This window comes from Episyrphus balteatus, chromosome 2, assembly GCF_945859705.1.
Source record: "Episyrphus balteatus chromosome 2, idEpiBalt1.1, whole genome shotgun sequence".
NCBI classification, from domain to species: Eukaryota; Metazoa; Arthropoda; class Insecta; order Diptera; family Syrphidae; genus Episyrphus; species Episyrphus balteatus.
Window position 1 is genome coordinate 17,961,897 of NC_079135.1, and position 18,676 is coordinate 17,980,572.

At 27.3% G+C, this 18,676-nt stretch overlaps 1 protein-coding gene across 1 annotated transcript in view; it reads left to right on the forward strand.

Moving 5' to 3' along the window:
- The first annotated feature begins 1,051 nt into the window (after positions 1 to 1,051).
- LOC129908709 (titin) overlaps positions 1,052 to 18,676 on the forward strand; it is a 167,738-nt gene continuing 150,113 nt past the window's right edge. The window contains exon 1 of the mRNA XM_055985417.1: positions 1,052 to 1,179. The gene's annotated coding sequence lies outside the window, so the exon portion shown is untranslated. The remainder of the gene's footprint in view (positions 1,180 to 18,676) is intronic.

An 18,676-nucleotide genomic window follows, 5' to 3' on the forward strand; every position in this document is an offset into this window, starting at 1 on the left:
TTCGATCAGTTTCGAGAACCTATGAATCCGATTCGGAAATCAAGGGCTATCGAGTGGTTCATCCTCCAACTCCAACTCTTTCCGGACGTCGTTCGAATATCTCCAATGGCCATAAGTCTCCACTGCCACCAATGGAATTCGAACATCCTCCATCAATGCAAGGTCCAACAAGGCCGAAATTCGAACCTATCAAACAGGAACATTATCAGAAAACTCAGACCCAGAGTCAAACTCAACAGCAAAAGGTCTTCAAACCAAAGCCTGTGGCTGCAAAGTTCATTGAAGCCACTCAAGCTGCAGCTCCACCAAAGACCACTATGTATTACACTTCGGTAACTGGAGCTCCAATGCATTTGGCCAAGGTTGCCACTGAGACTAAAAACTCTATGCAAATGAAAGAGTCTACCGAAACCTGCCAGAGAATTGTTAATATGCAACAGACAAAGCGGGTTATACATTTTGACAGTAATGAACAAAAACAACAACAACGTAGTGAAACTCCATTGGAATCTTTTCCCTACACGGTAACCAGCCCTAATCGTTTGACTCCGGCTCGTCAAAGTGTTCCCCCACCGGGAACTCCAACTAGATTTGTCCCGGGAGACTTCCGAGAGTCAGATTATGAAAGTGAAGTAGAGGGCGCTAGAATACGTCCATTATGGACCCCGAATCCCAATGAAGGTGAGCCAAGATATCGTCATGTTGAGCCCCCACATTCTGGCCCTGGGGGACGGTGTACCAGTTTACCACGGACTTACGAGCGAGTTCTATCGCCGATGGAATTTGACCGAGGTCCTGAGATGCCATCGAAAATTCACATTGACACACAGAGCCGTAATCAAAATACCCAAACACTTGACAGGTATTCCTCGTCTTCATCGTCAAAGAAGACCTATCAACGACATGTCACCAAGACAACTCGTGACGATATGAACCTTGAAGTTGGTTCACCGCCGAAATACAGTTACATCCAGAACCAGGCCAGTACTCAGGCCAACGATATAGGCACTACGTTCCTACAGAAGCATCATAAGTTCGTCAATGAGATACAATCGGACTTGAAAACTGCACCAACTCAGCAGCAGCACACAATTCGACCGGGATTTAAGCGTGCTCCAAGCGAGGGTACGACAAATAAGCCCGAGGCTTACCGGAATGAGTCGAGAGTTTCCCAATACGGTAAGTCTTGAGCATGAGTTTTTTGTTCTTGTTGTTTTTTTACCTTGATTTTGATTTGCTTGAGTTCAAATTCAAAAGCTTTTGAGGAATTGAAAATTTTAAGACCTTTGAAGTCATTGCTCAATCTTGATTTCTCGAAGCTTTTGTAACAAAGTTTTTCTGTGTTTTTCCCGCCTTAATTTACAAAAAACAAAAATATTTAACTGTTAAACCTTCTGTTCCCCTTAAAACTCTCCAAAAAAAAAAATACAGGTACAAAATGTGTCGACCCCAATACAGGTTTGATTTATTTCAAATATGATTTTGGTTATGAATTCGGAATTCTATTTCCGGGTGAGGGTAAAAAATTCATTGGTGGTAAGTCCAATTCTTCATCATCGAGTTCGTCACAAATGCCAAGAAGACCGGTATCAAGTTCGATGCAAAATTTGTCTGGTGAAATTGTTATACCTGTTCAACATGAACGTACAACATTAGGAAGATCAAAAACACCAACATATCAAACGTATGCTCCACAAATTCGACGTACTTCGTTGCCAACAATTGAGATTAATATTGATCAACTGCATGCTAATGATACGGCTTTGCCAAATTTGAGAACAGGTAAAAATTATAGAGGACTTACTATTTTGCACTTCGATGTTGTATAAAGGCTTCTCAGCGATAGGCTTATATTCTTCATATGCAAGCAGAAAATTTCGAGCTTTTGGTGTTTATAGTGTTTCACGAGGATCATATCATCATTGTTGTCATTTTTATATATTTCCATTTGTGTGTTAAATTCGATCAAAACTGTGTTTGTTGAAAAAAGTTCTTTTATTTTTTTTTAGAAAATCGGTTAAATAAAAAATTATCCTAAACCGAGAGATTAGTCATCATTTCCTTTCAAAAATTCATCTTGCTAAAAACTATAACGATGCAATTTTCGATCTTTAATGCAATTATTTATTCACCGAATCTTTTAAAAAAACTAAAAAAAAAAAAACTTTTTTCTTTTTCAACCAAATTGTTGTTTAGCTAAGGTCAATATTAGAATATTCTCTCAGCCCTCGATATCAGCTTCAGCTTCTAATTCCACCATATTTAAATTGATAAAAATCTATTATTTTATTTTTAATAACGTTATCTGTGTAGTTTTAAATAGGAGATAAGAAGAACCCTATATGAATTCAAAAAAACTAAAAGATGTTCACTATGGTGTATACGTACTATTTTTTTATTAAAATTTTATTTTAGTTATTCCTACAAATAAAAGCTTTTATATTGACACTAGCTGACCCGGCGGACTTCGTTCCGCCATTTCTTGTATTTATTTCTAATTTTCGACTCTGTAATTAAATAATTTTCAAAGTAAAAAGAGGATCAAAACTTGAAAAGTTCATAAAATGAGTTTATAAATGTTAACTTTTAAACTTTTAGCAAAAGTGGCCTATGCAAAAAAACTCATGCATGCGCATGATTAAAACCTATATTTCCTATAAATTTGAGATTTTTGCAGACTTTTAAAAATTCCAAAAAAGTAGAAGACTACTCAAAAATGTCCCTAAAAATTAGGTTGTTTTTCAAAAATTTTGATTTCAAAATACAGGGCCTATGAAAAAAAATCCGTTTTAGACCCCTAATTTTTATTTAAATATCTTTCTCATGGTGTAGGTAACTCAAATTTCTGTGCAAAATTTTGCGTACCTCTAATTAGTCTTTTGTCGAAGGTCTATGACTGCAAAAAAATCTTCACAACTTGGTTTTGAAATTTTTTTTGAATTTTTTCAATACCTTTTTTAACTATTGAATAAATTTGTCTACCATTTAAAAAAAAAGTCAACTCTTTACGACTTACCGTTTAGAAAATATCCTCTTTTTTCAATGTCGTGTTACCCCTATTTACCCTATAAAATCTTAAATTTTGTTTGCCTTAAACCTTCTCCTCTTATGGCTCTTTGATTTAAAAAAGAAATTAAGAAAATAAGTCAGTCGGTGTGGCCGGTTAGCGAACGTACACAAAACCAAACTTTAATATATATAATAGATTTATTCTTCTGATAGTCTAACTGACGATTGAAAAAACAGGGCTAAAAGTAATATTAAGGTAGTACATAAAACTAAGTTATATCCCAAAAAAATAATTTTTGCTTAAAAAAAAAAAATATTGCAAAGATTTTTGAAAATGGGTTGATAAATAGCTAAGATCAAAACTTTTATGTGTGTTGATTGATAACATTGGCATACAAATAAAAAAAAAAATTCTCAGCTAAATTTTATTGATTTTTGTGTACTGAATTCAAAACATTTTACAGATTTTTTATCATGTCTAGTTTTTGAGCTTTCATTATCACTATTTTCGCTATAGTCCCCAAAATAATGTTTAACGAATTCTTTGTATGTTAAATCTTAATTTTATATTTTCTGTAATATGTTGTTTTTTTTTTTTTTTAATTTCAAATCAGAAGTCACCAATTGGTATTTCGTTCCTTAACCACTAAGAATTTGAAATTTCATACATTTCTATTTCTATTTCTCTTTGAGAGAAAACTTAATTTTGAAAAGAAATAAAAGATTTTTGAGATTGTCTGACTGTCGATTCGACGACAAAAATACACGAAAACTGCGTTTTTTACCTGTTATTATTCAAGTATATCAAAGAATTGCCGAACCAAATAAATTTTGACTATTAGAAAAGTATGGTTGAGTTCAAACTCTATTTTTGTTGCAGTCACATTAAAAAAAAATCAAAAAAAAAAAAAAACATTTTGAAGTTATTGTCAAATGTTGTTTCTGACTTAAAAAAGTATTGTTTAATTTGTGATCAGTGAAAGAAGTTTAACCAAAAAAAATATTGGGTTCAATGTTTGATCAATCCACATTAAAAAAAATTAAAATAAATAAACATATAAAATCAAAAATTTAAAACTTATATTTTATTTGGTTTATTTAAGAAAAAAAAAATAAATACATTTAAAACTTATTTTTAAAAAATGTTTGTAGATAAGTTTTTCAGAATCAATTTTTTTAAATCTTGGTGAATTCATGAATTAATTTGCAATGCGATTATCTTCTTACGAAATCTTTCACTTAATCATCAGATTTGAGAGCCTACTTATTAATGAAGTTTCTATTGAAACATTTAAGAAATTCGGAAAACAAGTTTGAGAACTTAGAAATTGGTACTAAAGTTCTTTACATATTTTTTGTTGTAGTTTTACCATAAATATAATTGTGTTCGTTTTGCTTACTGATATATTTTTAAGTTGACAGCATTTTTTATAAACCTTAAATCCAGTGTGTTTTCGTTTTTGCATGATAAAACTAATTTTATTTGAATTCCGTGTGTCTTAATTATTAACTGTTTTAAAACCGAGTGAAATGTGAAATCTTAAAACAAAAAAATTAAATGCTTTGCTTTTAATCAAATTTAAAAAAAAAAAATGGATATTTATATTTAAAATAAAACAATTACTAAGAAATTTCACAAAATATCATAGTTTCTGACCATCAATCATCTGATGTCCCCGTCAATTCGCATTTACTTCGTCAGAATCAAACAAAGAAACCTCCAGTTTTTATAACGGTAATTACTGAATACATTGACTTTTAATTTTATACATATTAAAAAAAAAATATCTATGATTTTTTAGCCTTTAAAAGATATTGCAGCAGTAACTGGAAAAACAGCTCGTTTTGAATGCATTGTCCAAAGTGATCCCAATACGGCTATTGCTTGGTTTAAAAACGGATATGAACTTGAGTGCAGCAATAAACACGTCATCGAGTATCGAAATGGAGTTTGCCGATTAACAATACCACAAACTTATCCAGGTAATAATCATTTTTGAATAACAACAATTTTCTGAAAAAAAAAAATATTTCTCTGAAAAATTAAGTTTTTATAATAATTATTTTTGTAATTGATTTAATAAAAATAATTTATCTTTTTTTAATTTAGATGATGGTGGCATTTACTCTTGCAGTGCAGCAAATTTATTGGGTACAGCAACCACACAAGCTCAACTTGTAGTTTCTAGCAACAATCGTGGATCACGAATTTAATATGAATATGAATTGATTTTATAAACGAAAAAATTAAAAATATTAAAATTAGTTACTTCTTATAAAGTTATTTAAATTATTCATTATACTTAAAAAAATCGAAAAAAAAAACAAAAATCTCCTTTTTATTTTGGTGTGAAATTTTTATTAAAATAATAAATCAGGTTTTTGAATTGAAATGATTTTCTGCCTGATAATAAAATAGTATTACGATTTATAAAATTTATTTTTATTTACGAATCAAATATCATGAAACTAAAAGAAATGTCCTTGAAAAATATTATGATAAATAAAATTTTAAAGTTTTGTTTGTGTTTTATTTGCGTTTAAAAAAGTAGAAAAAAAATAAAAACAAAAATAGAGCATCTTAAGACACGAGCGATAAATATGTGTGTTTTATAATATCTTATTTAAAATTCAGTAAGATTTATCAAAGACGCAAAATGATTATCAAAAACATGCTCAACATTTTTAAAAATTATGAAGAAATGATTCTTAAAAAAAAAAACGATTTAAGTGCAATTTTATCAAATTTGTTCGAAACTGATAACTATTTGATAAATCTTATGCAATTTGTGACAATTTTATGGCAAGACATGTCATACATGTGACATCCCATGAAGGAGCAAGGCCTAGTGTCTAAAAACTCTCAACCATTCTTACAAAAATTAAGGGGACCATTAACCCTCTGTCGGCACACGGGTGCGAAATTGGAAGGACAAAAATAAAAAAATTACGATTTTTCAAAAAAGCGGTCACAAAAAAGTATCTTTATAAGGTTGAAAATATTTTTTTTCGGAATTGTGAATACAATATTCGAATTCCTTGGAATATTCTACATCAATTTCATATTTAATTCTCCATAAAATATTGTGACCGAAAAAAGTTCTAGCTCCATGAAAAAGTATAAACCAAATTCGCACCCGTGTGCCTATCACGTCACAAAAAAGAGGTGGGCCTACAGAGGGTTAATTTACCGCTGGGTTCGAAATGCACTTTCTCATGACAATGGCCCGTATACATAAAAAATAGTAAATACTAGCAATTGGAAATTAATAAGTATAAACTAGGTTTGATATGCACAAAATGTGGATAAAAAAGTTCATACTTTACTTACAATCTTTCAAGTAAAAGAATTTACTATTTTTTAGGTATGCATATCACCCAATGAATAGGTATATTCTTGGATAAGGTTGTCAGAAATATTTTATTTTTTTTTCAACACATTTGTTTTCCAATTTACAAATTTATAAAATTTGTTTTTTGCAAATAAAAAAAATTGTATTTGAAAAAAAATATTTACTGCAAGGAAAAATATTTTGCATTTAAAATAATGTCATTGCAACTGAAAAATATTTGCATTGACACTAAATTTTTTATTGCAAACAAAAATATTTTGCATACAAAAAATTTATTTGAAATAAAAAATTTTCTGTGTTGCCAAATTAAATTTAACGCAAAAAAACGATATTTAATGCAAACACTTTGCATTGATTTTTATTTTTTCAATGCAAAAAATTTTTTCATTCCAAATAATTTTTTTTACGCAAAATATTTTTATTTTTATGAAAAATATTTGCATTAAAACAAAATGTTTTTAACGCAAATATTTTTCAGTTGCAACAAATAATTTTTGTAGGTATGCATTTTTTTTAGTTTGCAATAAATTTTCTTTAACTTTTTTATTTCAACTGCCTGCCATTTAAAATGATTTGAATGAATTCAAAAAAAGAATTTAAAAAACAAAGATAAAAACCGTGAACAAAAGAGTATATTGAATTTTATAAATTCTCTAGACATTTATCTATCTTTTACTTGACTTGAAAACTTAGTTTAAAGAGTCTTATTTTTGGTCATTCTCGCACATAGTTTCAAAACGGATTTACCAAACTTTGTACTATTTTCATTTGTCTTAAATATACATAAATGAAAGTACTTTAGAGAAAGTTTAGGAATCATAAGAAAATTTAACTCGATGTATTTAAGAGTTTTTTGGGATTGCTTTTACATGAAATTAAAATTGTTTTTAGGACCATAATTTAGGACACCTGCTAATTTTTTCTCAAAAACGGCTTTAATGATTTTTACTGTGTAACTTCGCATTTCAAAAATAAGCTAATGCTTTCGAAATTGGAAAAATATTTCTTGTACCGTTATTAAAGGTAGGTACTTTATGACTTTCATGTAATCGACTCAACCAATTTAAATTTAAGAAGTCGTAATACTATGATTTGAAAAAAACATTTTTGAACATTTTTTTAAAATTATTTTTTTGGAAACTGCTTAGTAAGTTTAATTGAAACTAAGATCTTATGAGTCAATTAATATTTTACTAAAAATGAGGTACAAAGTTTTTTTTTAAATTTTGAATTAATTTTTTTTTCTAAAAAATTGTTTGCTTTAGGTACAAGAAATTAAATGTCGATTAAGTTAAAATAAAATTTTCTGCATTGAAAAAAAAAATCAATGCAAAATATTTGAATTAAATACTATTCCTCGAATTTCTTTCAATTTCGACTATTTGACCATTAATATTATTAAATATTATAGTATTGTATGGTCAAATAGCCAAAATTGTAAGAAACTCGATACGAATATTAAAAGAAAAATATTTATTTTACCAATTTTGCATTGATTTTTTTTTTTTTTAATACAGAAAAAATACTTGCATTTTTTTAATGCATAAAGTTTTTATTTGCAAATTTTTTTTTAATTTTAAATGCATTTTTTTCAATTGATATTTTTCAACCCTGCTGTTAAGAAGTACCAATATGGCTTTGTTTTTAAAACATTCACTTAATGATCCCTTAGCGTTCTTACAATATTTTTCATTGCTCAGATATTTAACGAGGTGCACTTTTGTTTACATTTGAAAATGGTGTTTCAAGCTCTCGCTTGAAGAAAAAAAATCATTTTTGAAAAGTGTATATGGGTCAAAATACTTTTTAGTATGTCTAAAAAATGTCCCTTTTTTTAATTTCATTTTTCTTGAAGAAATAGTACAAATTAGTTTAAAACTATATTGAGTTATAAAATTAACATTGTTTACTTTTACAAGTTTGAAACCCAAATTTGGATCGAATTGTTTACAAATCACGGTAACATTGTGGTTTATCTTGGTTACGCAGTGGTATTTAAAGTTTTAACTAAAATCACTAGGCCGATTGACTATTGTTATTACACTGAGGGAAAAAACAACTTAAAATCCACGAAAACCACGTTGACTCAACTATTTTTCATAATGATTTTGCGTTGAAGACTAAAATTTTAAAATCAAAGTAGAACATCGTTAGTTTAAAGTGGTTTACCGTTATAAAACATCTTTAAATCAAAGTTGTTTCAACTTAAAAAAAACCATCAATTTATTTAAAAAAAAAGATTTAATCGAATTTATAAAAGTCTTTTCTATTTCTTTACAAATAAATTTTTAAAAAATTGAAAAACAAAAGAAAATATGAAAATTGAAATGAATTTCAAATTTAATACAAACATTTTGATAACAAACGCCATCTTTGAGAAAAATGGAAGCTAAGTACTACTTATTAAGTAGGGAATACTCTTATCTGCAGATGGCGCTCCTTGTACGTTTCCATCATTTGTTTATAAACAACTGAATTAATTTTTGTTGTTTTTCATTTATTTTACATTTTCTATATTTTTCTGTTCCATTTCACTTTATTCCTCGTATTCACAGATTTCCTATAAAAATTCAAAAACAAAAAATGTAAAAAAAATATCATCAGTGGCCAACTACCACATCTAAATATTAAAAATTTCTCTCTCTCTCTCTTTTAAATGTGTTTCTCATTCTGTAGTCTCTCGATTTAAATTTTTTGTATATTTATTTAATTTGGCACGCGAACAAAATTTTGTGTGTTAATTTTCAAACAATTTTTGGCAGCATCTCATTTAAAAATAAAAAAAAAAGAAAAAAACACTAAATAGAAAAACATTCCCTCATCAAAACAACCCCCACGCACCTACTTTTGCCGAAAATAAAAAAAAAACATCTCTAATTTGTTTTATTTTTCATTAGGTTTTTGTATTTTTCAAAAATCACAACAAAAAGAAGGCAGTGAAAAATAGTGAAGATCGTTTTTGTGACATTGTTATGTTGGCTGTTGCCAAAAACCGTTTCCTAAATAAATGTTCCCTGTCAGGTAGGAAAATACAATAAGAAAGTCAACAAAAACAACGTAAAATCTGTGCTAGTTAGAAAAATACTCTTTGATGTATTTAAAAACCCTGACATTGGGCGCCATTATTTCTCAAAAAAAAATTTCCCCAAAACAAAAAGATTTTTAAAAGAGAATACAAAGGGAAATGTCACCACCTTATTCTTTGATTCGTCGTTCAAGGCCTGACACACTTTGAAGGGGAAACACTTTTGAGCACGAGAGTTCAAATCAAACACTCTTTCGAAAAATCGTACACTGCGCTTAAGCGACGTTGTAGGTTTTCAAAATACGTGAATAGAGATAATCTATTTTTTCTTTCAAAAATAGAACCGTGCCAGGTTGTCGAATTAATGTATTTCTCTGAGGTGTTCAAATAGAAAATATTTGAGATTTCTCATTCGATATCCAAAATTAGATTAAGATGATTCATTTTAGTGTCGAAAAGTGATGATAAATAATTTCGAATGGATTTTATTATTTAAAACAAAATATAGAAAAAAATTATTATTTTTTTAAAAAATATTTAAAAACTGCATCTGTCTCTAGATTCATATTAAAAAGAGAAATTTCCTCAAGTATCTATTTTTAAAAATAATATTTTTTTATTGTTTCTTCTTTCATGCTCTGGTGAAATTAGAATTTTGTCACATTGCCAATGGAAAAATCTTGAATAAGATTGGAGTTCATCACTTTATTTTATGTAAAAATTGAACATTTTGATGGTGTTAGGAAATTAGTATTCCATCAAGAGAACTAGGAAAACATTTAATTTAAACTTTTTTGTTAGAAGAAAAGAGTACACAATGATACATTAAATTTTTAAGCGAGTAATTGAAAAAAAAAATTAATTAAATACCCAGCGATTTTGAAAAATTTGTTCATAAAAATACATTGTAATTCAAAAAATTTAATGGCACACTTCGCTTGCAAGTCAAATCCATTAAAGAAATTGTTTTTTAAATTAAATTTTAATTTTTTTTTATAAATTTTCTTACAGACTTAAGTTTATATAATTTTTTGTAAATTTAACGTATTTTTTTTTTTTTTTATTCTAAGACACTTTTATCATCAGAGCAAACACATATGAGTCTTAAAAAGTGCATTCCTTTCATTTTACTTCAGTTAGTTAGTTAGTGAACTGATTGTGATGATTTGTACTCAGAGTAATGAGTAAAACTTTGTTGTAAATTTGTAAATTCTAATAAATGAGTACATATTTTATGTTATTAGTAAAAGAAGTATGTACTCAGTTAAGAAATTTATATACTCTACTCTGTATTAAGTATTATTCTTTTTTTACTAACTTATTTTGAGTCCAGATTCTATGATACTCAATACAGAGTTTAGTAGAGTACAAAGCTTTAATGTATACAGTACAGGCTAAATGAATTTAAAAAAAAAAAAATATTTTACTCTACGTAAACCCCGGCACTCAATACAACGAAGTACATTAACCAGAATTAATCTGTTATCTATTCAAAAGACTTCACGGTGTTACATATAATTATACATGCAGTACATAATGTGGTACTGATATCTAAATTTCGTACATACAGGTCGTCCCAAAAGTTAACGTCGAAACGAAAACGGTAGATAGGGAAGGTGGTGACAGTTATCAGAAAAATAATAAAAAAAATCGCAGCCATATATTTTGTGAGTTATGGGCATTTGAAAAAAAGTCGGAAAAATGGTCACCCTGTGACGGTTTTTCATGTGCCGTGACTACAAATCTTAATTTTTCTCATTTTTTTTCTTTTGTTACAGAACCTTGAATAACCCTGCTATCAAATGCATTCAAAAATTTTAACGGGGGAAAATATTACTTTTTTACCCAACTTAGTACTAAAAAAATTTACATGACTCTAATTCAATGAGCCGTAGTGTAAAAAAAATGCACTACGATGTTTCGGCAAGTTGCCTTAAAAGTTGGTGTGTTCAATTCTCTTTTCAAAATGGTATAACATTGTTGGGAATATTTCATAAATAACCGAGATAAAATTTTTTTTCTTAAGAAATCCGACTTTTTTATGAGGTAATTTTTCCATATTATTCAAGTTTTGTACTCTTTCAGAACCTTTCAGAATACAAAAACTTAAATAATATGGAAAAATTACCTAAAAAAAGTCGGATTTCTTAAGAAAAAAAAAATTATCTCGGTTATTTATGAAATATTCCAAACAATGTTATACCATTTTGAAAAGAGAATTGAACACACCAACTTTTAAGGCAACTTGCCGAAACATCGTAGTGCATTTTTTTTACACTACGGCTCATTGAATTAGAGTCATGTAAATTTTTTTAGTACTAAGTTGGGTAAAAAAGTAATATTTTCCCCCGTTAAAATTTTTGAATGCATTTGATAGCAGGGTTATTCAAGGTTCTGTAACAAAAGAAAAAAAATGAGAAAAATTAAGATTTGTAGTCACGGCACATGAAAAACCGTCACAGGGTGACCATTTTTCCGACTTTTTTTCAAATGCCCATAACTCACAAAATACATATATGGCTGCGATTTTTTTTATTATTTTTCTGATAACTGTCACCACCTTCCCTATCTACCGTTTTCGTTTCGACGTTAACTTTTGGGACACCCTGTATACAGTAGGGTGGGTCAAAAAAATCGAAATTGGTTTTTTTGATTTGGTACTTCGAAAACTCGATTGCTAGACACCTCTAGAATATACTCACCAAATATGAGCTCTTTATCTTAATGGGAAGGTCCTCCGCTTTTCAATTTTCCATTTTTACATCAAGCTTCTACTAAAAAAAATATATTTTTTTTAATAATTGCCTTTTTAGCCAATTTTTTTTACATATTCTTGTAGAAAATTCAACGCTCTACAAAAAAGGTTAAATACACTTTTTTGAATTATCTAAACGTTTAGTAGATATTTGAGGTCCAAAAATCGAGAAAATCTTAAAAAAATTCGTCTTTTGTATCCGTCTTACTTATTTAATAATAATGACTTTTCAGTGAATTAGAAAATTTTGAAAAGTAAAAAAAATTTTTATATTTTTGTTTAAATTTGACCTCGAATATCATTCAAATGGTTAGATTAATAAAAAAAGTTATTATAACCTTTTTTGTGGAGCAATCTGTTTCCTACAAGAATAAGTCATGCGAGTTTGATTATTATAATTTTTCAATTTGTTACAAAATTAAGAACAAAAAACGAATTTTTTAAGATTTTTTCGATTTTTGGACCTCAAATATCTACTAAACGTTTAGATAATTCAAAAAAGTGTATTTAACCTTTTTTGTAGAGCGTTCAATTTTCTACAAGAATATGTAAAAAAATTGACTAAAAAGTCAATTAATAAAAAAATATTTTTTTTTTTTAGTAGAAGCTTGATTTAAAAATGGAAAATTGAAAAGCGGATGACCTTCCCATTAAGATAAAGAGCTCATATTTGGTGAGTATATTCTAGAGGTGTCTAGCAATCGAGTTTTCGAAGTACCAAATCAAAAAAACAAATTTCCATTTTTTTTGACCCACCCTAATATACAGGGTGTCCGGTAAAGAATAGATAAGCCTGAAATGGGTGATAGCTACACTTATGTCTGTTCTAAAACCAAATAGAAAAAAATTCTATTTCGAACATTTCACAAAATATTCGCCTTTTTCGCTCAGTGTATATTTAATTTCATTATATCTTCCTTTTTCGTTTACCACAACCTCGAATAAATTTTATCAATTTCTTTTTTTATAGTTTTCTACAAAAATTGGCTCAATACACGAGCACCCTAAAATTTAAAAAGCTGTTGCACCTTTTCTTTAAAAAATTCGAAATAGTAAATTTTGACAAAAACAGAAATAAATTAAGGTTAAGTTCTCGAAAAACTTCAGTTTCAGAAATTCACTGTATACGACAATTATAGGTTAGAAATCTTCATGAATAGTACAGGTAAAATAGGCATTTATAAAAAAAAAATTGTTCCACCAAATACAAAAAAAGTCTATAAAAAAAAGTTGGGTGGAAGGGTGTTTTTTCGCGGACAAGAGGGAGGGGGTGAAGGTCAAAAATATACTGAAAAAAATTGTTTGTCGAATATCATCATATGACACATGTTTTCAAGGTATTTTTTAACGCTGAATCTAATGACATAAAAATAAAGTCAAAACGATTGCTCTAAGAAAAGTTATTTCCGATTTAAAACCAGGGTGCTTGTTTTTTGATCTCAACAGGTAAAATATAACCGAAACCCATGTGAAAAACATGCTACACTGACAAAATTTGGGATGAAGGTTTAAGATAAAACAGGGACAAAGGATTCATAAAGTTTTTAAAAATATTTTGGGTGAAAGGGTGTTTTTTTGATAGGTTAAGTTGTGTGTGAGAAAGGTATCATAACAGCTAACTTATATTTTATTAATTTTTAAAACTTGGTGAAATAGTTTTGGTTGGTATAAGAATTAAGAATCTATAAAAAGTAAAAAATTATTTTGAGTGAAAGGGTGTTTTTTTTTTTAAGAAATGATGAAATTCGGAATTAGTACCTACCATAAAAACTGGGAAAAAATTGTTACACCAATGAAAATAGGTAAAAATGTTTCATTTATAACAGAAAGCAAGAACTCAAAAAGTCTACACAAATATTTTAGGTTAAAGGGTGTTTTTTTGGGAAATAGGGAAAATCCGCGATAAGTCCGATAAAATCAATGGTATAAATGGTACCCTTACGAAATTCATTTTGATGACAAATTAAACATTTATAGATAAGTTCTTACACGTTTTACGCGAATGATTGGCTTTTTGGGACCAAAACACCCTTCCACCCAACTTTTTTGTATAGACTTTTTTTGTACTTGGTTCTTATCCCAAAAGCAAACTTTTTGCCAAGTTTCATGAGTGGAACAATTTTTTTTTTTTATTTATTGATTTTATGTACTATTTTACCTGTACTAGAATTTATATCGGAACAAATGTAAATATTTATTTATTTCAACAGCTGATGTAATTCTTATTTGATAGTATTATGTGACCCTATTAATATTTTAATTTTTAAACAAACAAGCTGTTTTTAATTTATAATTCAAAATATATCTTTTTCTTTAAATTATATTGAGACCATTGAACAAAAATAGCTTCACTTAAGTGACAGTGGAAAAACCTATTAAATTTTCAAAATTTAAAACAATTTGTCGATGATAATTAAATCACATCTAATTTGTGTAACCTAGTCTCTGGCAACAAAATAGACATTTCCAACAACAACTAAACCCATGTTGTCAAAATAAAATTAACGCAATATTCTGCATCCCAAGGATGATAATTTCGCAAAAATTAATAAATTTGAAACTAATTGTTTAGTTGAGTAAAATGTGAATGAAAAATGTGTCCTTTGGCATAAAATTAGAGTGTGTCAAAATAATAAAAGGCGACGACTACTAGGTGATTTTCAAATAAGATATATTATTTAAGTAGGTGCAATGTTTTTAGCCTTCTTGGTGTTAAAAACACCTTAAACTTTAGTGTGTTAAGAAAAATCTTGCAATTTATATTTTATCACATTCTGAATCATCTATTCTCTTCACACCTACAACAAAACTTAGGAAAATTGAATAGTTGGATTTTTGCCAAATAAAAATTTAGGTAGGTAGGTATAGGAAAAAAATCCCCACGCATACACATTGTTAAAGATTCGAAAATTGAAAAATATAAAAACTTTAGAAATCAGCTAAATGAAATTAAAAAAAATTAATAAAAATTTTGCAAAAATATTCACATTTATGGTAGCCTTGAAAAAATTCTGTTTTATTTCAGTTTTGAAATAAAATTGTATTCTTCTTTTTTTATTATTTTGAAAATATAAAATCTTCAAGGAAAATGGTTTTAACAATCATAATAAATAAAACAAACAGCAATTTAAAATTTAATTTAATTTCCTTTGAGATTCCAATACGTCTATTGGGAGGAAAATGAAGTGTGTTTCATGTACTTTGTGGTTTTTCTAAGTAAAAAAATTAGGAAGAAATAATTTTTTTTCAATATCAAATGTATCAAGAAATTAAGTAATTTCATGCTAAGAACATCAATTTATGAAATACAAATATTTTCACGCATAAATAGAATGGGAAATATATTCATTAAGAGCCCCTGACTAACATGACAACATAACCTCGAAATTTTTTACTATACCTAAGCATGGTTGTAAAAAATCATATTTTTTTAATGCATTTGTTTTCCATTAAAAATATAAAAAAAAAAAAAAAATATTGCAAAAAAAAAATATTTGTTGCAACTGAAAAAATTTTGCATTAAAAAAAAATTGTATTGAAACAAAAAAATAATATCATTAAAATAAATATTTATTGCAAATAAAAAAATTTTTGCATTGAAAATGTTATCGCAACTCAAAAATGTAAAATTTCTATTGTACCTAAATAAAAATATTTTAATGCAAATAAAAAAATTTCTGCATTGAAAAAAAAAATCAATGCAAGAGTGTGCATTAGATATTTTTTAATATTCGTACAATTTTTTAAAGTTTTGGCTATTTGACCATACATTAGGTTCAAAATTATAGTTGATTTAGCAAACAGTCAAAATTGTAAGAAATTCGATGAATATTGAAAAAAATAATATTTAATGCTCACATTTTGCATTGAATTCGTTTTTTAATGCAGAAAATTTTTAATTTGCAATCAATTTTTTTTTAATGCAAAATATTGTTATTTGTAATAAAAGTTTTATTTTCAATGCAAATATTTTCAGTTGCAATACATTTTTTTTTTCAATGCAATTTTTTTTCACTTGCAATAAATATTTTTTTAATGCATTTTTTTAATTGCAATACAACTTTTTTTTAATTTCAAATGCATTTTTTTTTTTTCAATTGATATTTTTACAACTCTGATTATAAGGAATGTATGCGCTGAAATTTAAACTTATAGTCAAAGATATAGTTTTTGCAATGTGAACTCAATTCAAATTATAAAGTTCAAATAAATTTATGACCTATAAAAGGTGAATTTGATTTGCAAAAAAGTGAACTTAGGCGAAAACTCTGTACTAAAAAATTCAGAAGTACGCATATATTTGAATTAATATATTTAAGTTCAATTCTATTTTAAGGAAAAAAATACATTTAAAATCCATATCAAGTTACAAAAACAAAATGAAAAAAATCATAAACTGTCAAAAATATATTTATTTATGAAAAAATGTTAAAAAACAAAATATAAATCATTAAACACTTGCTCGTGTGGATGCCATCAAAATTTTGTGTACATTTTTCTTTTAATTATTTCCCATTAAGTAGAACATTTAAATTTTTTGTTTTGCAGAAAAAAAGTCATAATGATTTCCGAAGAGCCAAAATAAAAACATTCCTTATTTTCTGATGATTCAAAGACATCGCAATTTCCTTTGTCCTCTTTTTGAAAAAAAAAAAAAAAAAATGTTTCAATACTGCTGATGTTGACTGTCATCCAGAATTGCACTCGAAAAAAATTATTTTTGTTTTTTTTTTTTTCAACCAAAAATTCGAAAATTTATGTCAACAAAAATGAATCAATTAAGATATTTTAAGAAAAAGAATTCAGAATGTAGTAATTCAATGCAGCAAAAGTATTTTAATTAGATTATTGATGAATGATCAATATTTTTGTTGTTTTTTCTTGTTTTTGATTAAATTTGGACGGAAGCCCAAATTTTTCGTCTGCAAATTTGAATTAGTTCTAATTCAAAAATACATTCCTATCTATTTATCAAAATGACAAGTTGCCAATTTTTGTTGAATTAAAAATACAAACAATTAAAATCGATTTGAAATTAAGAATATAACATGACACAATGCGGGTTGGATGAGTAATTTTGTATAGACAAAATACACACAGGTGTTTGTGGCAAATTTTATAAAAATAATTTCTGAGAGGGTACGAAAATTCTAGTGGTTGGATGACACACTTCTTAAAATAGGTTAAATAAAATAGTTCTAAAAAATATTTCATTGCAAGGATATTTATTTGAAAATTTTTTTGTCATAAATTTTAATGGGCCGATTAATTTTCAGACTAGAGTCTTAAGTATTTATTGTTGTTAATTTGTATTATTTCATTGCTAAATTTATAAAAACCTTGTTGTTCGATTAATACATTGCTGACATCACTGTAATTTGTAATATTTAAACAATATTATATTTTAACAAAAGAAAAAAAAACAATTTGTTCTAGTGAGATTTTAAACCGGATACATTTATCTCAAAAAAAAACTTTCAACATAGTATAATATGTTTTTAAGATGAAAGAAGAATTATGATTGAAAATATTTGTTTTTTCCTGTTTGGTAAACCGCATGCCCCTGACATCAATTTGTTATTTCATTGAAGACTTTTTTTTATCATTTGAACAATTTTGTTTCCTAGATTAAAGCATTTAATATTTGAAGTCAAAAAGTAAAAACAAAATTTTGTTTTTCCTTATATACTAAACAATTCTTTAACTTTAAATAAAGTCAAATACGCTTTAAGAAATTAATCTTAACAAAAATTCTTAAAAATATGATAATTTTATTTTTTTTAATGTCAATAAGATACTTTCGTTATCGAAATCTACCGATTTTCTATCGGTACCTACAATACAAAAAAAAAATAAAATGCACGACTGGGTCGCACGTACTTGCTCTTGTAGTTCACAGTATCTTTATCTTAAATATCTATTGGAAATTTAAGATTTTGTAAAAAAAAAAATCAAAAGTTTAAAAATTATATTAAAAAATTTTTTTTTCAAAAATGTTTTTAAAAATATTTTTTTTTAACATTTTATACTTTATGATCTCTGTAAATTTTAAATAAAATAACTAATGCTTTGATGAAATATATGAACTTAAAAAATATGTCAATTTTTGAAAAACGGCAACGCCATATTTCCGTTCTCCGCATTTTTTGAGAAAAACTAAAAACGCAGTTTTGTTTTAATCAATATGAGTATTCCGCACACCAAATTGATCGAAATCGTTAGATCCGTTTTCGAGAAATTTGCAATACCTCGAAAACGGGTATGGTTTGTTTCGCTTTTCTTATTTCGGTTTTTGGTTGTTTCGTCTTAGTCGATTCGCTATTTTATTGTTTCGTATTTTTGTTGTTTAGTTTTTTATTTATTTCGTTTTTCCTTATTTCGACAAACTTATACTCCGTTTTCTTATGACTTCGTTTTTAGTTTATTTTGTTATTGATTACTTCGTTTTTTCATTATTTCGTTTTGGAATTAAGTCGCCTTTAGTTCACTTGGACTTTTATTATTTCGCCACCAATTGTTTCGCCCATTTTTTTG